The 4494-nt window shown below is 41.4% G+C and overlaps 1 pseudogene; it reads left to right on the forward strand.

Moving 5' to 3' along the window:
• The first annotated feature begins 3687 nt into the window (after positions 1 to 3687).
• Positions 3688 to 3805, forward strand: LOC126337404 (5S ribosomal RNA; annotated as a pseudogene).
• The last annotated feature ends 689 nt before the right edge of the window (positions 3806 to 4494 follow it).

Consider the following 4494-nt stretch of genomic DNA (forward strand, 5'->3'; position numbering starts at 1 on the left):
GCACCTAGAACTTGTGTTGTTAACTTCACACCGATACTGTTGCATTACAAACCTCTAATTTCTGACTAGTCAGTATTATACAGTTATCAAGCAGTTCGACAATTTCCCTGTTGATCAAAGATGTCGTGTTTACTTTCTGTGATCGAATTAACTGCAGCCCTTGTGGTTCAATGAAAAGTGTTTTTTTTTATTTGTTTACCTGGCAGCTCGTTCTAGCTTAGTGAACGGTTGACAGGTCGCTTCTGTTCACAGCTACAGTCATATATGTATACGGTGGAGGAAGGTAGATATTAGGGTACTGCCAAGGAAATGGTATTGTGCCGAGAACTCCGGATCTGCAGTAGGATATTTTACAGGCAATGACCACCAACTACTAAAAGGACGCTGGCGGCAATTTCACATTTCTAGTTGACTTTACCAGTCAATGATTCTCCATTAAAGATTGCTGAAGACTATCGGTTGGCGTATTTCCAAGGCTTCACTTTTAACACCTTTCTGTACCTGCAAAAGGGCTGCACAAATAGGAGGAATGAAGTCGTTATTTGTTTCTGTACAGAAGGTGCCTGCGTTCTATAAATATTGGTCTTTTGTACTGGTTATTGGATCACTGTAATAGAGGTATTCTTAGTCATAATGTATGATTTCTTTGTGGCCTGCAGTCACTGGCACGATCAGGAGGAATGGGTGCCCCTGATGTGCGTGTACTCTGAGTCTCCGTAATGCGAGCTCAGTTCTTTACCATGCAGGGGATATGTGACTGTCATAATGTGGCTAAAGCCGGAGATAAGCTCAGCCGAAATTTTTGTGAAGAACCTAATGGTGTTCCGAAAGGATAGGCTAAACACGGCTGGCGGTGGCGTGTCTGTTGCTGTTAGAAATAGTTCACCTTTTCGCGAAATTGAAGTAGACAGTTCCTGTGAGTTAGTGTGGGCAACCAGAATAAAATAATAATTGGATCCTTTCACCGACCTCCCAAATCAAATGATATAATTGCTGAAACGTTCAAGGAAATCTTGAGTTTGATTTCAAACATGTACTGGACCTACAAGATTATATTTGGTGCTGACTTTCATTTACCATCGATATGTTGGCGAAAATACATGTTTAATTCTGGATGTCCCTATAAAACATCGTCTGAAATTGTGCTCAGGGCATTCTCTGACAATTATTTCGCGCGAATAGTAAAGGGTTGTGTAGACGCACTTGTCCTCTTATCAAAAAATAAACCTGAGCATCAATACAAATACAGGGATTAGTGAACACACGGTTTCTGTAGCGAGACTGAATATTACAAGTCCCAAAACCTACAAAAACAAAAGGAAAATCTATCTATTCAAAAAATCAGATAAAAATTCTCTTCATGCCTTCCTGAGATCAGATGTGGTTTGATTCAAGGAAATATGGTCGGTAGCAGTTGAGACATAACTACCAAATAAATTAATAAACGACGGAGCTGATCCTCCTTGGTACACAAACGATGCCAGAATACTGTCGCAGAAACAACGAGATAAACGTGCCAAATATAAACAGATGAATAGTCTTTAATACTGGCGATCTATTACAGTACCTCAAAATTTTGCGCGTAATTCAGTGCGACATACTTATAACAGTTTCCACAAAGAAACTTCGTGTCGAAACCAGGCAGGAAATACAAAGAGATTCAGGTCGTATGCGAAATATGCTAGTGGCAAGGCACAATCAATGCCTTCTCTTCGCGATAGCAATGAAAATACTATTGACAACAGTGCTGGCAATGCAGAGTTACTAAACACAGCCTTCTTAAATGGCTTCACAAAAGGAGACAGAATTCGAATCGAGAACAGCTGTCAACGTGAGTAACGCAGAAGTAAATGTCCTCGGGGTAGTGAAGCAACTTATATCACGTAATAAAAGCAAGTCTTCTGGTCCAGACTGTATACCAATTAGATTTCTTTCAAAGTATGCAGATTCAGTTGCTGCACACTCAACAATCATATACAACCGTTCGCTCGACGAAAGATCCCTAGCCAAAGACTGGAAAGCTCCACAGGTGACACCAATATTCAAGAAATGTAGCAGGAGTAATCCACTATATTACAGTCCCATATGATTAAGGCCGATATGCAGCGGGATTTTTGAACGTATATTGTGTTCTAAAGTTATAAACTATCTCGGAAGAAACGGTCTATTGACACAAATTCAATGTGGATTTAGAAAAAATCGGCCTTGGGAAACACAACTATCTCTTTATTCGCTTGTTGAGTGCTACCGACAAGGGATTTCAGATTGTTTCCGTATTTCTAGATTTCCAGAAGGCGTTTGGCGCTGTACCACATAAGCGGCTTGTAGTGTAATTGCGTGTTTATGGAATATCGTTTCAGTTGTGTGACTGGGTCCGTGATTTCCTGTCAGAGAGGTCACAGTTCGTAGTAACTAACGTCATCGAGCAAAACCAGATGAGGTTTCTTGCGTTCCTCAAGATAGTGTTATAGGCCGTTTGCTGTTCCTTAGCTATATAAATTATTTGTGAGACAATCTGAGAAGCCGTCTTAGGATGTTTGTGGATGACGCCGTCGTTTATCGAGTAATAAAGTCATCATAAGATCAAAACAAATTGCAAAACGAGTCAGAAAAGATATCTGTGTGGTGCGAAAATTGGCAGTTAACCGTAAATAAAGAAAAGTGTGAGGTCATCCATATGAATGCTAAAAAGAACCCGTTTAACTTCGGTTACACGATAAATCAGTCAAATGTAAAAGCCGTAAATTCAGTTAAATACCTAAGAATTGCAATTACGAACAACTTAAACTGGAAGGATCACATAGAAAATGTTGTGGAAAAGGATAACCATCGACTGTGTTTTATTGGCAGGACACTTAGGAAATGTAACAGATCTGCTAAGGAGACTGCGTAAATTACGCTTGTCCGTCCTCTTTTAGAATACTGCTACGAGGTGTTTGTTCCTTACTGATAGGATTGACGGAGTACATCAAAAGTTCAAAGAAGAGCAGCACGTGTTGTATTATCGTGAAAGAGGAGAAAAATTGTCACTGAAATGATACAAAATTGGGGGTGGACGTCATTAAAACAAATGCTTTTTTCGTTGCGGCGGATTCTTCTCACGAAATTACAATCACTACATTTCTCCTCCGATTGCGAAAATATTTTGGTGACACCGACCTAAACTGGCAGAAAAGATCACCATGATAAAATGAGGAAAAATAAGAGCTCGTGCGGAAAGCTATAGATGTTCGTTCTTTCCACTCGGTATACGAAATTGGAATAATAGAGAATTTTGAAGGTGGTTCGATGGACTCTCTGGCAGGAGCTTAAATATGATTTGCAGAGTATCCGTGTAGATGTGGATACTGTGGTTTTAAAAACACAGATATTGGAGAAAAGTACATCCAGATACAATAGGCTCCGTCAGCTGCAGTGAGCGATGATAGCAATGTGCTCGGTCTCTATATTAAATGTATTGTACGTTACAGTTTTTTCTTTTCTTTATTGGTTTCTTCGGAGTTTGAGCTGAATTTGAGAAAGTCTTCAACTACTGAACTCTTTCTTTTTAAATAAACCGTATTTCATACAATAGTAATAGAGCTCAGAATAAGGGGTTAAAATATAAAAAATTATTAATTATTTGGGGATGTTTGTGATGAGATGGTTGTACACTGCTCATGAATGACTAAAACAGAGAGTCATCCAGCCAATGGCCTTGCCGCAGTGATAACACCGGTTCCCGTCAGATCACCGGAATTAAGCGCTGTCGGGCTGGGCTAGCACTTGGATGGGTGACCATCCGGCCTGCTGAGCGCTGTTGGCAGGGGGGGGGGGGGGGGGTGCACTCAGCCCTTGTGAGGCAACCTGAGGAGCTACTTAATTGAGATGTAGCGGCTCCGGTCTCGGGAACTGACATACAGCCGGGAGAGTGGTGTGCTGACCACGTGCCCCTCCATATCCGCATCCAGTGAAACCTATGGGCTGAGGATTACACGGCGGCCGGTCTGTACCGTTTGGTTTTCACGGCCTGTTCGGGAGGAGTTTAGTTTTAGTTTGTGAGAGTCAACTACATCTAGGTGTTACGGGGTAAAGTGAAGCTCCGGAACGCCTGTCGGGAACGATCGAGTAGAGAGGGCGGTGAAGAAGACGTCAGCGAATTGCACACTGACCGACACCTCTTCAGAACGAGAACGCGACAGCAACGGCATCTGTGTGAAGAGAACTGACCGCTACCCAGTTCAAGAATAGCGTCAAGACAAGTCATTTCGCTTGTATTATGTAGCATTCTCTACACTGAAGAAACGTGCTCATTGTTTACGTCACCCTTTGCTTGCGACACATCTGTATATTTCTCAAAGTTACGTATTATCATGTACTTTTCGTAAAAAAACGCATTAATACCATTCGTTTGAATTGTTTGCCTAGCGATCTGAGAAAGCAGATTTCCTAGACACTCCATATTCGACGACTAGGCAGGATTCAACACTAAATCGATGACGGAATGCGTACTTG

This window comes from Schistocerca gregaria, chromosome 2 (assembly GCF_023897955.1).
Source record: "Schistocerca gregaria isolate iqSchGreg1 chromosome 2, iqSchGreg1.2, whole genome shotgun sequence".
In the NCBI taxonomy this organism is placed as follows: domain Eukaryota; kingdom Metazoa; phylum Arthropoda; class Insecta; order Orthoptera; family Acrididae; genus Schistocerca; species Schistocerca gregaria.